This window comes from Grus americana, chromosome 6 (assembly GCF_028858705.1).
Source record: "Grus americana isolate bGruAme1 chromosome 6, bGruAme1.mat, whole genome shotgun sequence".
NCBI lineage: Eukaryota > Metazoa > Chordata > Aves > Gruiformes > Gruidae > Grus > Grus americana.
In genome coordinates, this window is record NC_072857.1 from 38,158,518 (window position 1) to 38,176,369 (window position 17,852).

General features: G+C 40.7%; 1 protein-coding gene across 6 annotated transcripts in view; it reads right to left on the minus strand.

Moving 5' to 3' along the window:
* ERBB4 (erb-b2 receptor tyrosine kinase 4) overlaps positions 1-17,852 on the minus strand; it is a 629,144-nt gene that overhangs the window by 99,234 nt on the left and 512,058 nt on the right. The window lies entirely within an intron of this gene.

Here is a 17,852-nt window from a genome sequence, read left to right on the forward strand (position 1 = left end):
TTCCTTCCTTCCCTATATTAAGGCAAAAAAAAGTCCTGGCAAGTATGCCGAGTTTGTATTAAAGGAAATTGCTCATCATAGTACAAAGAATATTTGAAACCAAATTGCAGAGTATTTGCATAATAGTTCTCTCTCTTTCTTTCCCTCTCTTTTTTTGTTAAAACGAAAAGATGAACAAGACACTAATTGTAGGGTTTTTTCCCCCCAATAAGAAAAGAGCAGATGCTCTCCATTGGGGGGAGTATCTCCTTCCTTTTTCTTCCTAAATGTATGTGAAGAAATAAAATAAATAAATGAATAAAGAGGGGCTATTTGATGGGATGATTGAAGGAAGAGCACTGAGGAAAATTCCAATGTAACAAATTAGAAAAGGAACCTTATTTTAAGTAGTTTTGCTCACATTCAAATTAATATAGTTGTCACTCAAGTAGTATGTATGGGGTCTCCTTGAAATAATTTTAGCCTCTCTCCTACTGTCACTAGAAAATGTCACTGAAGGCCACCAGAATAAATACGTGTTGACAGATGCATTATCCAGTTTCAGAATGCAAAATCAGTCATTTTTTCTTTTTACCCCATTCATTTTGTTCCTGCACATGCATAAGGGGATAGTACTTATTGTGCTCTCCCTCTCTGAGTAAAGGTAAGAGTTTCTCCTGGAACTTGGAGCAGGAGTACTTTCTTTGTAATGAGGACTGATTAGAACATAGACAATATGTTCTTTTTGCTCACCAAGGGACCAGATGGAAAGCTTTGAAGCATGTGCTCCATTAGTCTCCAGCTACTTGCCATTTACAAGTCTATCTGAGTCCAAAGGAAAGACACCTCTGTACAATAATAAAAGCAAGCAGTGTCATTTGTCTCATTCTGATGCTACAGGAAAGCACATATTCTTCCAATAGTTTTGGGCAACGGTTCCAGAAAAAAAATAAAAATGTTGTTAATAAAATATTATGGACTGCTCTGTAATGAATTGAGACACACAGCAGAGAGCAGGGAAACCTTCATTATAGATCTAAGTCACTAATGAATACTAATTTAGCATGAATCTTGGCTTCACATAGTTATTCTCATTAGTAAAAGTATTGTTATTTTTATTGAACTAGCATCTACAGGAGAACTAAATTCAGGGTTATGTCTATCTGGCACAGCACAAACATGAAGTAAAAGAGATTGCAATTGTTCTGCCAGAGCCTAATTAGACAAAACAGACAAACAACAACAACACAAAACATTATGACTTAGTAGCATTTTAAAAATCTGTTCAGCAAATAAGGAATACGAGTCCCCGTTTTAAAATCTGTTTGGACACAAAAGACCCTAGAGCTACAATCTCCATGGCACTTAGGCACTCTGCAGCCTGGTTCCCAATTAAATTTTCTAAAACATTTAATCAGGTAAGGCACCTAAACCCACACACTTGGCTGTCTAACACTGGTATCTTTCAAAATCGGCCTCTACAATTTCCTGCATCTCCTGGTAGCCTTATGTCTGCAGATCTTGCCTCTATACTCAACTGGCACAATTACATGAATGATTTTAAAACTGTGCCTATTCTAATTTAATGGAGAAGAAACTGAGGTACAGAAAATCACAACCTACTATTTACCATCACATAGGAAGCACAGAGCAGAAGTGGGAACTGAGCCCCAGATCGCTTTATCTTTCTCTCCTGAAAAAATCCTTTGAAGGTTGAAATAAAATAGGGGAGGAGGGGAGAGAAATGGTTAAGATACAGTATTTTATCTTTCCCCCAGGAGTCCGAGTCTTTCTAACATCATGTGCTCACACTATCATCTGAGAAATGACAGGAGTGGTGACAGTTTTGAAAGGCTCCTGTTGAACATCAGGCACCCTCCTTCATCTATCTGCAGAAGCAAGAAGTCTTATCACACAAGCAACTTCCCAGCCAAACCAAATCTCTTCCTGGAGTTTGTTTATGCTACTGTTGTTGCTCAGGTATTAATTATCACAGCAGTGTGTGGCAGCCATAGGCAGGACAGTTATAAGTCAGCCAGCCTAGACACAGGTAGCTGTTGAGGAGCTCAGCTTGCCCTTACCTCTAAGATCTATTTTGCAGCCTATGGTAAGCCCTGACCAGCTGAGGCTAGGGTATGACAAGATCTCAAATGAGTTACTTAAAACCAAGGCTGTGCATGTATATTCTATTCACAGCAGTGCTTACAGCGTTAACATATCCAAGGGGAAGGCTGGTAAACAAAAACCTTGTGCAGAAGGCAGCTAATCCCACAGGTAGCTTGGCAGGGTCATTGTTGTGTCCCCCCAGCCTTGTCACAGGGAGAATAGCAGGTGACTTCAGTTGAGCCTTCCATGTTGAACTCAATATTATACTTCTCAGATATGCTATTTTATATAAAGAAATCACATCATGTTGATCATTCCTTTCTTCTGCCCCTTTTGAATGTGGTTGAATTATTCCTGCATTAAGTTCAGCTCCTGTGATTTATATAAACAACCGTAGATTAAACAATTATATTAAACAATGACATAAATGTTATTTTAATGCTTTACACTGATCCATCCGTCACGTGCATTTAGTAGCACAACAGCATATCCAAGAAGGGTGAATTTGTAGGTCCCAGTGAGCCATCACCAGACCTACGACTCTGGTTCCTGTCAACACAGCTGTGTCAATAGGGGTCTGAGGAGACGCAATTGCTAACCCACAGCAAGAAGCCAGAAGCCCACAGAGCACCCGCTGTTAGACTGCCAAAACATGCTTATACAGGTAGAGCTTGTTTAGGTCACGAGAGCTGGCTGTCCCTGTAACGATACCACGCGTAGTTACATCTAGGCTAAAAGCACTTGTCAACACAGATGACAAAGGGAACTAACCACTCACTTCTCACAGGTCACTTAAGTCACCTTCATTCCTTAGATGGCTTTGAAAATCCCAGCTAGCACTGTTTCCTGATCTATCCATGCTCTGCAGTCATGTTTGAAATGTCTTTCATTTGACTGCTGTTTCTGAAAAGTAACTCAAAATTCAACCAAAGCCAAGATTTTCATTTTGGCCTTCTGGGAAGAGGAAGAAAAAAACAATTTTCAAGACTGCAAGAAGACAGGGTTTCCACAGTGCTCTGCGTAACACCTACAGCATGTCTTATAAGATAATATTTAACTTCCTCCTTTCCTACTTTGATGTGTAACTGCTATCAATTACAACTGTCAACTGAACATAAATATTAGCCAGTATGCTGGTCTATGTAGAGCATATTTTAATACTGGTTTTGTTTCTCTCACCAGTTAGTTTGTAAACCAGTGGAGTCAACAAGGTGCATGTGCCACTAGCAGTAAAACAATGCCATACTTACATCCATGTTGAACACTTACTCTCCACCCAGAGTGGTCCAGGACATCACTCTCTTCCAGCACACGTCCTCCATTAATTAGTACACCAGTTCAGTACGTGGTCAAGCATCCCTGGCCAGACTGTTCCTGAGATGCTAGAGATGGCATACAGGCAACTCCTGAGGACCCTTGGGGTCCTGGAACAGAGCTGATCCATAACCGTGCCGAGCCTAAACCCATGCTCTAAAGGAAATCCTAACATCAGAATTAGTCAAGTGACCTTCCCTCAGCTGCTTACAGATGCTCTGAAACATGTGAATGGGTTGTGTCACTAAGTCCTGTACTGCGTGGTGGATCCCAGCACCTTCTAATGCAGTGCTTCATAACCTTGTCTCCTTGTTGCTGAAGACTTCATCTTACAAGAGAATTAGCATTTGAAGCAATATTTATTATGTCCTTATATCAGATTTAAATATCTGGCAGAGGGGAAAAGATACTCCTTCTGAAGGCTTGTTCTTTAACATATGAGCTTCCTGAGTGCCAACGGCCATACCACACAGAGCACTGGGAGAAACTCACCTATAGATAGCAAATGTCCCCTTCCAGTGCTCCACATCCCTCAGAGCCAATGCAGGAGAAACACGCTCCCTGTTCCAGAGAAGTATCACAGATCTGTTGCCCCAATTCAGCAAGCCCCGGGTAAATTTTACTGCTCCAGTTAAGCAAGATGAACAGAGGCACCTGATAGAGAGTTCAGTAAGCAGGGACAAAGTCCAAAAAATCTTGGTTTCCTAACCTCCTGCTTCTAACTGTTCTTGCCATAAAATGCGCTCAAACAAAACAAAACAAAAGAAGCCAGAAAAGAACAATACACCCGGTTTTCCTAATCATCGTTGAGTAAATAAATGTACTTAAAAGCTGACTTCATACTGTGCTGTGCATTTTTCTGAAAGCACAAGCTGTGCTGTGGTAACAGGAGAGATACTACAGCAAATACACTGCTTTTTACATTAGTTTTACAATGCTTCTAATGGCTAGGGCAAACACCTGTCTGGAATGCACGTCTGATCTGCTTCAGGGCAGATCCAATTACAGTCCAACATATTTTCCATGCATTTTGTTTGTCTGCTAGGTCTTACAAATTTTTTAGATTATAGTCAACTTAGCCTATGCAGTCTGCACAAATACTTAAGCTGAGAGACAGCACAACTTACATACTCAACAACATACATGGCCACATTTATCATATGACAATGATACCCATTGTTGTATTTCCCCTGTACTTCCTACGCAAGATGCTGTTTTCAATTGCTTTACAGCATTGCTATACTTTCAACCCTTGGGCTGCAATTTTTCACCACTCGGGCAGATACTCTCTGGAAAGCTTCTGTTGAAATGTCTCAGCCATTTCTGAAAATGAAATGAGAGATGCAGCTACAGGGACCAACAAAGGATATCAGAGTCCCACAGTGGGACAGCAGCAAACAGAGGGAGGACAGTAACAGCATAAACTGCCACAGCTGTTTTCCAGGAACCGTTTCATAGTCATTAGACTATAGACACATTTAACAGGGCACTTTCAGGCAAAAGTCTTATTTGGGACTTGGCAACAGCTTCTATAACTGATTTTACTGCTGCGTAATACAGTGAACAGCACTTGAATGCTGCAAGGGCAGATTCAACCCTGAGGATTGAGCTACACGCTTTAACTTGGCTCATGTGAGTACAGTAGCATATGTCATGTCCTGTGACAAAAGAGGTTTCTGTCACTGTACCCTCCTGAGAGACGGTGACAACACCTAGGTTGTGTACAACAAATTCTCTCAACTTCTCACTGGAGAAGCAGGACTCAGGAGCAAATGAAGAAAGGTATTAAAGTAGTAGTAGTAATAATAATAATAAATACTTACAGTAGGTACAGTTTCATCAATGGTTGTTGCACAAAAGTGTGACTGCTGATTCAGGTGCAAACCCTAAATGTACATTCACACGATCAATTGCTTTTTCTTTGGAGAAACACTGAGTTTGGCTGGCACAGCAAGAAATAACTAGAGGTCTAAATGAAGGTTATTAAGGAAGTCTAACTGGCTGTTAGCTAGAGTTCTGCACTAACCACCATCTCCTTGAAACTCCCACCATGCTTGTTTTGCTTTAGGAAACCATGTTAAGGAAGCTATGTGACCAGAGAAGATAACAGCAGGAGTTTTGTTAACCTGTGTTTCCTCAGAGCCAGGAGAAACTCTTATGATTAAAGAGACTATAGGCTTTGAACGGGTGGTGTTAGACTCTGTCTCATTTGGATGTAAGAGATTTGAGCTTTTTTGAGATCACTTTCCAATGAAGAGCTTGACCAGAGGTCCGTTGGGTAGTAAGTACAGTCACTGCATACTTAAAGTGGAATACAAGTGTGCTGCACCATTACTTGGTGAGATTAACTTAGTCCTTCAGAAAGTTCTGGAAATCCAGCTGCCAGGTGTGCCACTGCACCCAAAACTTTCTAGGATAAAAACTAAGAATGAAAAATAACATAAAATAAAATTCCACAGAAGAGACCACAGATGCACATGTGATGGAATGATGCATCCACACATGCACAAAAGTGATGGAAACAGCATCAGGCAAGTACCACACACTTGGCTCTAACCGAGCTAGTGCCATTGGGAGAAGCTGGTTCCAGGTCAGTGTCCCACCCTGCATCCAGGCTGCAGCCTGGTGATGAGCAAAGGCATGGTACAACACTTAGAGTAACGTGATCTCCACTGTCCACGAGCAGAGCTGGTCTGCGGCACTGCTAAAGGGGCGTACAGCCTTTTCTGGAGGTGGCATGTGTCTTTAAATGTGCTGTATTTCTCAGAGCAGGCATACCCTCTGAGACTCCTTTGCTTGTCACAGCGCTCGCACACAGCAGAGAGGGTATGTACTCTTACTGACTCAACGCTGCAGAGGCACAGTCTGCATTGTTGACACTGAAATCAAATGCATATGATTGCCCCATGCGATTCAAATGCATCAGAGAGATGCCCCACTTTCCTCCACTTACTTGAAACTAGCACAATTCAGGGATTTGAAAGCTCTCTCTCTCCAAGGTGATGCTTACAGACTGCTGGGTTAAATATTCCATGCCCACCTTAGAGAAGCAGTAGGCCCTATTCATGCAAGAATAGATACCTTCATGCGCTTATAGAAGCAAATCCGGCTCACTATATATTTTGGAGCAACATAAAATAATTTAAAAAACCAAAACAAAACCAACCAGAAGAAAACCAGGACTGTTCCCTGTCCTGCAAACACTGACAGCATGAGCAACCATGCTGACTCCAACCGGGCTCAAGTGCTTAGAGTTAAGAACATGCTTAAATGTTTGGAAGTGTAGGAGATACATTTCGTAGAACCCACACACCATATGCTTCTTCTTTCTCCCTGCTGACTTTGTACCAATTAAGTCTCCCAGTTCATCAGAACCCATGTTAGGCAGCTGAGGAGGAATCTCAAATCTAAACGAACAGACCTCTAGTGCATAACAAGCTAAGTGAAGATTTTCCATCAAACATCCAGTCAGGGGACAACTCCCACCAGCCTTTCTGTGAACCCTGCCTGAAACCATTCCTTCTGGTGATCAGAAAGCAAAATCTAGACCATTTTCAGTTCACTTATGCACAGATGGCCAAGAGTTCAGGACCTCAGCAACCAGAAATGTTTCCACTGAAAGCCATCAAAAGAACTAACAGTGGGTTTCAGACTGGCCATCCCCCCTTGCAGATCGGGTGTAAGTGGTTTAACAGCACGCACACCTCTTTGTAAAGATATCGCATCATTCTGACAAATGTTTTACTTACAGTTTGTGACACGCATCATTATTTCAGAATAGGCTGTCAAAAGTGATTTGTTTCTTACTATTTTGATGCAACTAGCAAAAATATTTGAAGTTTAAAACATACAGTCTAAAAAAGCAATCATTTCAGCATTATTTGAACAGAAAGGTAAACAGACCTTACCACTCACCAACTTACAAACACTTTCAGCCTTAGCTGCTGATTCCTTCCAGAATGAGGGAGCTACTGCTTTGATTTTTGATTTAAGATGAGTGATGGCAAGGTCTCAAGAATGAGTGATAGAGAAAAAAAAAATCTATCAAGTTCTCACTCCTTTCTGAAGAGTCTTAGGGCATTGCTTTGAAATTTTCTGGTATCACTGAAAAGCTTGACTTTATAGTCATGCGCTAAAAGCTCCTTCCTCCTTCAGGATGAATTTAAAGGGATAGCATTAGATTGAAACCTAATTTCATCAAGTATACTATCAACATTAAGAGCTGTTTTAATCAAAGATACATTTTGCCCATAACCCAGGTATTTCATCTCTCACAATTGAGAATTCAAACTAGACTACTCATCTCTATGTTTCCCTCATCTGTATTCAGTTGCGTAAGAGTATCACACTCAGGACTCAAGTACTGCAAAGGGATGATGATATTTAAACAAAATAGGTTTCATCGGACTGCTTGGTTCACTGTTTTTGTGGGTCTTGGTGGTGTTTTGTTTTTTTTTTAAACCAAGCTGGTATCAGTGAACCACAAAGTCATCAAAAGCTGCCACATATTTATTGTGTTACAGCGCATTCTTCCTTTCAACATTACTATGCCTGCTATTTCCTCCTGAGTTTCTACAGTTTTTCCTCCACCCTTTTCTTCTCTATTTTCTTTGTTCTTTCTTTTACCACCCTGTTGACCTACTCTTCTCCTGAAGACAAAATTAAAAACCCCTTAGAAAAAAAAAAAAATGCTTGAAAGAAAATCAACTGCCACCACCAAAATTCATACTCTTCCCGCCTTCTGTGCACTGTGTCGCCTCTCCCACGTGCTGTGAGGCCGGGCTCTGCCCTGCGCTTCACCTGTCATGGCAGAACCTCGATCCTTGCTGAACTTCTGCATCCAGCGATGTGGTCTCCTTACCCCCACTGCCAGACAGATACCGCCCAGCTCTAGGAAACTCTTAAAACAGCAAACATTGGGAGCATTGGGTGCAAATGGCCAGGCCGTGGTAGCGAGGGGGCTGCAGAGGAGACCCCTGTGGGAAGAGGCTGGGGCTGCCCCAAACCGGACACAGCCGGTTCCAGCCAGCCCACGCTGCCACAGGCAGCAACCAGCTGGGAGGAGAGCTGACCTGAGCTGGAAAAGGTGCGGGTTTCCACACGTTTTCATGGGGGTTTTTTTGGGTGTCTTTTGTTTGTTTGTTGGTTTTGTTTGGTTTGGGTTTTTTGTTGTTTTGTTGGTTGGTTTTTTGGTTTTGGGTTTTGGTGGTGGGTTGTTTTGTGGTTTTGGTTTTTTTTTTTTTTTTTTAAGCCAATACCAAATCAGCTATTAAATATTTATGTTAATTGGCAATAAAACAAGAGTTACATACAATTAATCCATCCTATCTATTCCTTGTTCCATGCATTTATATTTTGAGAAAGTTGTTTTCAAAGACCTATGCTGCTATGGTATGACATTGTACTGGGATCAAAGAATATGCTGTGCCTCCAAGAGGCACACCGTGAAGCTCAAAACAACACCAAGTTGCCAGTTCTGTGGTCATACTCAGCAGACTTCTGTGCCAGTGAAATGCCAAAGCCACAGCAACCTGTTGCACATCACTGGAGGCCTTACAGGAGTGTGCACTGAGGGGTGGTTTTGGAAGTAGATAAAGATGGCACATTTGGATTGTGCTGTGACTGTAGAAAAGGAGAAAATGGGTATCAGTCACCAGCTCTGGGCAGGCCAATATGAATTTGAAAGTGACCTGGAATTTTGTCTCTTTTATATGGGTAGGGGAGCAAGACAGACATCTCTGTATATTAATGTGTCTTTCAGGACTGGGCTACATAAGGATATTACACGACAAGAAAATGCTCTCTCCCTGTGACACTTTTTAAGTCCACATGGAGCAGTGAGTGCCACTCACTCTTTCAGCACCAGCTCAATTGCAAACCAGACAGCTGATCTGCAAGTTTTAGTTGAGCTAGAAACATTTATATGGTGACACAACATGGTTTAAGACACTTTCTGGAACTCTAGGACACTTTGAGAGCTTGCCAATCTGTCACATAAACATTGACATCAAATAACCTTTGGTAGTCTAGAGTTTCACTCAGATCTATGCTCTCATCTGAATGACAGCACTGTCAAGAATGTAAATTATGCTCTCACCTGATAGAAGAGGTTAGTCAGAGAAGGACCAGAAGCATCTCCCTGCTCTGCTTAAAATCAGACAGGATACAGCATTCAGATCCTCAGAAAACACCTAGCGCTGGAAAATGTTTCCCATCCTTTACTCAGCTAAAGAAAAAATTCCCCAGTCCTCCCACTCCTCCCTGCTGATCACAACTTAATCATACACGAAAAATATTTAATATTGCAGTTTGAATTTGACAACATTCCTGTCTAATAAACATAGTCTGGCTTTTGAAACAACCAATGACTTCAAAACAGAAATCCACCAGAGTTCATTCAGAAAATGACAAAACAGGTATTTCAATCACTAACATATTTCTAAAACATCTTCTGGGTAGGGAATTCACTGGGATTTATCTCCCACTGAAAAGCTTCAGCAGAAACTCTTCCTTTTAGTTCCAACAATTTAATATATTTTACCAAGGAATATTTTTCGTTATTTTGCCAAGAAAACATTTCAGCAAGGAAACTCACTCACTTTCCCCATTTCAAACACCATTTCTTTCCAAATCTCCTCCAAACACTTTCATTACTAAAATAACTTCTCAGAAAACTCATATTTTTAGCAGGTAACTCTAGCCACCAACCTAAACCAACAATACTTCATTAAAAAAAAACCAAAACCAAACCAAAACAAAAAACCCCCAACAATTTGCTTGGCTTCAGAAAACACACAAAGAGCTAAATTTGGCTTTCATATGCATATACAAATCATCCCATTGACCTCCACCAAAGGGCACTGCCTACTCAGCAAAACAGATTCCAGATTTGACCTGGGAGTTGCCCACCCACTGACATTACCTCCACTCAGTGAACTGAAGCCTGGGGAACCGCCTGTAGCTAGTCCCTGTTCCACGTGCCCCTGCTTTATGAAGGTGTTACATTTCCATCAGAAAAACTGTTATTTGACTGTATATTTCCTACCTTTGCATTGATACTGCTCCATATCACAGGATTTACCTATGAAAGTTGATCAATGAATGCCTTTGAAGCTAGTATTGAGCAAATGCAACATAGCTGCAATTTCTCAAGATAGCTCAAAAATCTATATAACTATTTTCTTAAACGTTTTTATGTCATTTGTCATGTAAAGCATTAAGATAAGAACAGGCCCTGATCTATCTGAAACCTATTTAATTGTATTTTGTACAATGCATGTTTGTCTCTGCAATTAAAAACCTGGTAGTCTATATAAAGCAGAATCCTTCAGGATACAATTGCAATCACCTTATAAGTAACTAAGAGGTAAGAATACCTATTCTCTCTCTTCTGTTGCTAATAAACAATTTGCCTTATATCAAATGTCATCCAGCTTCTTTAAAATACCTGACCTGGGGGCAAGCACGGACTCATAACAAGAGATGTTTGAAAAGAACATTTCAGATACATTCACAGTGGATAATTAGATATTGTCTGAACACAAACCTCACATAGTATCTGCTTTTCTAAGTAAACATTCAAAGCCAATGTATAACCAGAATATAATTAAAAATAAAAATTAAAAAATTAAATAATTTGCTTAGATGTTATGAGCTCTATGTTGCAATTAACAGAGTCCCATCTATAAATGAGTATAATAATAATCATTCCTCTACCCTTTATCTGTTGTGTCTATCTTGATTGAAAGCCTTTCAAGGCAGGGACAAGCTCACCATGTTTTCATGGCACAAAGGTTTTCTAATCCTAATAGGTCCAAGAGGTGCCATGTATTACAAAGAGAAGCCACACCAAAGTTAATATGGAAAATGTTGCTCTGCAAAATCTTGTTTATTTTTGGAACTATATTTTCAGTATTGAAGGCCCAAGCATTTCAAACCAGCAATTACTGCTCCGTGGACTGCCAGCCCCATTGTCACCTCAGCTCTATCTCTGTTTATCCTAGTTATTGCACTGAAGTCCAAAAGGTATTGGCAGAATATTACAAAGGTTATCAGCAAGCCAGTCATGTACCAGATTTCCCTGTATTATTTCTTCCATTTCAACTATGTGACAAGCTGCGATAGGGACAGTTGACTATCACTTGTAAATAATATGGAGAATATTAATATGAACAGATGTTAATTATATAATAAGTCTGTGACAGTTGCTGATGTACCAGAGGTGTCCGGATCAGCACTGAGACATGGAATACACTTAAATTTTGAAGGGTTATCTGCAACAAAGCACTAAGGGAGAAGTATTCCAAACTACAGTTTCTTAGAAGACTTGAAGATAAAATCTATTTCAACAGTGATACTTCAAGTTCAGCTCCTATAAGCCTGTGCTTCTGTGCCCTTAAATTTCTATTTAAAATGGACACAGTGTGAGTATTTGTATGTATAAAATGGTCCCAGACTTGTTTTCTTACTACAAGACAAAAAAACTTGTTCTCCCTCAAGTTGACTTGGCACTTTGGCAGTATAAAACCAAGTATGACAAATACAATGCATTGATCTTCCAGGGCCCTTTGCCCTTGCTCACCTTCTGCATTGTTGCTGATCCGTGAGTTGCAGCATGTGCTGGAGCTCACACACAGACCCATCAGCCTGCTCTCCTGAAAAATCTGATATGTAATAGCCTACCCATCTGGCACTGAACTAAATCAGACAAGTGTACTTCAAAAATGATTAGCCAGCATATACATACAGTTTTACAGCCAGCTCCTCTGACTTAAATATCAAGACATTTCTTCTTCAGACCTTCCCTCAAACTTCATTAGATTCACCGTTAACCTCGAACTAGTGATGGCTTGTTTGGGATGCATTACGGTTAAGCCTGTGGAAACAGTACCTCTTTTTCATTAACAGAGGTCCCATAAAAACCTGCATTTTTTTATCAGCATGGCAACATTTTGGCATACACATTGCCCTTTAGGAACTTAAACACCGATGTGTGCCTCTTCTATATTGCGAATGTGAGCTGGAGGCACAAAGAAAAAACACAAAGCAATAAGAAGTTTCTTCAATACAGGCTTTCAGTTTCTTTAAGTGGTAAGCCACCACTGGTTGCCCAGTTCTCATTGCCAAAGTCTGCTTTAAAATGGAATATCTGTGTCAGCTTCTTCTCATATCAAGCACTATTCAATAATTCTATCTTCCATTTTATGAAGTTTTGTCAGTTTTATTCCTGCACTTTGCATCTGAATGTCAGGAAGACTGCAAAGAATTCCAGTGTTCCAGTCCCTTTGCTGCTGGCTGTTTCTCATGTTCATAATTACAAGTCTATCAGCTATATCCTGCCACTCCAGCGAGATCTGTTCCTACACAGGTAACATCTTCCCCCTGCCTTAAATCATACCATCCACTGGTTGTGCAGATTAAAAGACTAGCGCCCGCGGGCACTACCACGTTTGGAGGTGTCCCCAGAATTCATGGCCTTACAATATCTAGTAGAAATTTTTACTGAAGTGCATAAGATTGTTCTCCTAAAATCCCACATCCACATAAAAAGTACGGAAGTCCTGGGAAAATATGAAGCTGGAGTAGAGCAGTCTGGTTCAGGTCCAGATCTAACATATAGTAAAGGGTGGCAACATACAGGGATATGCCAAGAACTAGAGACCCACGGTACTGTAAGCAACAGAAAACTCATCATGGAAACACATATCCCAAGAGCTTCTGGTTAAGTCTCCTAATTAAACTACTGTGTACCTATTTTGATACTCATAGCACCACTTCTCTGATTTTTATTTTTTTTTAACATTCCCATCCTTTGCTTGTTCAATTTCTAAACACTTTTTCAAAAAAGCTCCCTCCTACTGTGTCCTGATAAAACAGTGGCAAGTATGGATCCTGAGCTTCATAATAACAACACATGCAGCTAAGCAAATAACTGACTTCATGTTTCAGTAACCAAGTTCAAACACACACTGCAAAGCAACAATTATCAACCATGTTATTGGTGTACCTCCTACCTTTAAAAAGAAATCATAATATAAGACATCAGTTAGAAATTTTTCCTTCACATACAGACTTTTTACACCCAAAAACAGATCAGCATTTTTAATAGTTTCAATTAATCCACAGTTGTATTTTCCCAGTAAATAAACTAGCACTCCTTCCTGATCTTCTCCCCACTTACAGATTTACCCAACCTTATGCAGGGTTTCCAAGTCATAATGCAACACAAACTTTAAATCAGGAGTTCTGCCATTGCCATCAACAAGAAGCTTCTGTATATACTTCGTAACTCATTTGAATAATTTGTAACATCAGTCACTCACTAATACATGTGTTCCTCCCTTAAACCTGCGGTAGACTTCTTGGAAGGATGACTACAGAGGTGAAGTTCTGGTCCTGCTGAATTCACCGGCAAATTCATGGCTACCATTGATTTCAGCAGGGCTCAGATTTCCCCCATCACCAGTAACAGGCAAACTCCCTTTCCCTCACTGCATTTTCCAGTTAGAGTGTTGTGCCAGCAGCATGGTTTCCAAACAGCCTGGCTTGTCTGTGCTTGTACTTCATCCTTTCTCTGTATATACTTGCTCTGTACAGCCACATGCTCTTGCATATGGAAAATTAACACCCCCCTGCACATATACACACACATCTTACCCTTGCATACTATGGAAGGAAAATCTACAGGAGTAAGTACACATTTAAAGAGAAGATTATTACTTAAGATGGAAATAACAGAAATGCGGCCTTGCAACAGTTAATCTTCAGATGACTAAAAGCAGTTAACCTTCAGTAGTGATCAGATTTCCAGCTTCTGTAGCAGCTGATCACTCTAGGGGCTTGCGCATGGTATGCAGAGTTCTCAAGGACAGCTTGATTTCTGGCATCTCTGGACAAGTTGGAAATTGTAATTGCAATCACAGTGAGCTTCTGTGCCTGGAACTGACAGGCAAACTGTTCCCTCTCCTAAGTGGCTATACTTACACTGTGTGTAAAGTGGGAGGAGGAGGGGAAACTGCACAAAAGGGAGTCCACAATCAGACGAGTTAGGTCACCCCTTGCTCCCCACCCCCAGCAACTTAACTTGAGGGAGTAAAAACCTGTTTGAATCACAGCTGAAGCATGCTGCCAGGCAGTGCAGCAACATAGCTGCTCATTACCAGCTATTCTTACAGAGACCCCTTACGCCAGTTGGAAAGGAGGATGTTTACATAAATGACAGCAGAAGAGGATGAGGAAAAACATCTCACTGCTGCCATGAAGGATTTCATTTGATCCTAAACCCACCCTTTAAACTGAGGTTCAATATTAAGTCAATTGTATTTCCCAAGCAGCCATGCAGTCAGGGGATTGACTGTGGGGTGTCTGGATGTACTATCCAACTACTGTTAGTAGTAATGTCTTTTCAGACTATCAGAAGCATCTACATGGACTGTTGAAGACCCAGGTCAACCACTTGGCTAGGCAGCACGAGATGTATAGAAGGAATTAAAAATAATTCAAGGGACAGACAAAAATATTTCTCCAGTCACTTGCATATTCACGTAAGGCAGGATCTTACAAGGAGACTCAGTGTAAATGCATGTGCCAACTGAGAAACTGTGCATCACAGAGTGTGTCCACAGGGAGCCCCAAGGGCTCTATGAAAGCCAATGTGGGCCAGAGAAGGAACCCAAGAGCTTCTCCTATGTCTAATGCCAGTGGTGGAAACCAAAAAAAGGTAAGTGTTCTCTCACCTTCCCCACCTGACTAGCTAGCTGTATCTCCAGTGTACTTTCCACAATGGCATCTAGACATACCTGAAGAAACAAAGTATCTAGACCTATCCAGATCTCTGAGAGTTTTCACCCGAACAGGAGATAAAATTCTCTTTTGCTAGTCAGCTACATGATTTTTTTTCCCCTCTTGAAACATCTGAACCAAAGCTAAGTTCAATACCTCTTGAGGACTTGTCTTTATTATAAGACAGGCTTACAATTTAGGAAAAACTGTTTGTCTTTCTTTTTGCAGTACAAGACATCTGACTGCTTTATTAATTTAGTTAATTAGGCCAGACATAAATAAAAGATGTGGATATCAGCCCCCTATACGCAGCTTTAATTTGTTTGCCGCATGCCTGGTGGTGGTCATTGTCACTTATTACCTTTACACTTCACTTGACAAATGCTCTCCTGCACACTGAATGCTGCTCTTAGAGACAGCAGGGAACTACAGTAAGTCCAGGCGAAGTCAAGAAGCCCCCTAGATCTTAATTATAAAACCATAAAAGAAACCAACTGCCTCTGAAGCTCTCTTACCAGGAAACAAATGAGAATGTGAAATTTATTTCCAACCATAAATCCCAAACCCTTCAGTTTAATTTTTCCCAAGTTAACTTTCTCACCTAGCTAAGCAGCACTGCTTTCTATTATTAGCTTCTGGCCCAATATCAGCTGACCACCATCAGTCAAACTGTCTTCATCTCAATGAGCTCAGGGACTCCCAAGGAACTCTGTGTATGCAGACTTGTGCTTGCAGCCTCTAATTATTTTCTAACAGATAATGGAGCATTTAAGTTCAGAGAGGATAGATTAAACTTGTAAGTGGATCAAAACCCTGGACAGAATCACAGCTCACAGGATTACTTCCTGGAAACACCAAGCTTAGAAGACTAGAGAGGAAAGACCCTCATCAATTGTCCATTTCCTCATGACAAGTTAGTTTGAAGAGGTTGGTTTTTGTTTGTGCGGTTTTTTGTTTGTTTTGTTGGGGTTTTTTGCCTCAAAGATGGTTTGCCATGCTTTCCAAATGCAGCATGACTTTGGAATGTATTACATTATCAGTCGAGCATCTGGTTTGACGTTGAACCATCTGATCAGGCCAATGGCTACTTGACTTATCAGACAATCATAACAGTCAAATAATTTGAGGCTGAGGAGGGGAAATTGTTTTCACAAGTGAAATTATAAGTCCCTGTTCTACTATCAAGTAGCCTCTTAGCTGTGTATTTGCCGTTTTTCCTCACAGCAAGCTGCTCTTCCCTCCCTAAAACTCAAGGCCCTCGTATATTCTGTTACCAGCCGCAGGGTGCAGAGCAGGATATCCTTCCCTCCTGATACCCTCGGCGTCCGCTGGTGACTTCCCTCTCAGACACACTTGCCAGCAAGAACGCCTGCACTCTGAATTCAAATTCTGGCACCCTTCTGGGGATGGTGACATATGACCAGCCAAGCAAGGAGGAGGAATATGCCCCACAACTTAAGCACCTAACCATTTCAACACCTGAGAGGAAATTTTTTAGACTGTGAAATTATTCCAGAGATAATATGTATTCAGAAATATGTGGAAAAAAGGTAAACCTACATTTTACAAAACAGCAGCAACAACTTCTGCACAGTGAAAACAAATCCATAGAAGTCCACATGTACATTCAGTTTTTGCCCTACAGAAGATGGTATGGGTTACTTAGTAGACTTCAGCTTGCACTGTAACAGACACGCACTACTGCAGTGATAAAAACCATGTAAGCAAGCAAGGAGCAGAGTAAAAGAAAAAGCTATCTGGGAATGTGCGGAGAAAGCCCAGAAAATAGATTCTGTTGCAACTCCCTGAAGAAAAATTCCAAATAGGGGATGTACTTTTTGATGATGGCCAATTCATCATCTCCTGATGGGAGGAGGGTGGGAGGTGTTTGGCCATAGCAGGTGCTAACATCATGCATTATATCATTATAGTCATTACAGACCCATTAGTGGGTGTTCAAGGTGCTGAAATGACAGCCCAGTAGCCAAATTGTTGTTCTTTACTCTTTTAGCATAACATTTAGCAGAATTTCAGGAGCTCACAGAGCACTTTTAGACTTACATTCTGCCAACATTAGAAGTTTTAACCAGAGCCTACGGACAATGCCACTAACATCTATACCAGCTATTTCTGTAGACACTGAAGTCTCCCAAGTACTCTCTCTCTACACAAACCACTGTTTACAGGAGGCTTTACATTTTCCAGAGTCTCTCTAAAAGGAATGGTAAGTTTTACTTGCAAGTACAAGGACATACACAATCGAGTAAGAAGTAACTGCTGACAAAAGCACACCTATACTTGCCAAGTACAAAAACAAAGGCCAAGGGTGTGACTCATATAATGACATCTCCTTCCCACTAATCTCTTCCCATTCATAACCAATATGTCAGACACTTCTTTTAGAAAGGGTTAACTCCCCTATGTTCATAATGACACTTAGCCACCTATATACCTTAAAAAAATCTGAAACAACTGCTTTTAGCCAACGACTATTCATAATACTCTACTGAAATCACAACTTATGCATTTTGCTTTCGCATGTACACTTAAATTTTCCTCATAAAATAACACCTGTAAACAGCGTCAAGTTTTATCAGGATAGTTATACTGACCAAAGCCTTGGAGTGAGAATGAGTAAACCACATTTTTCTACTATAATTTACTCTTCAGTG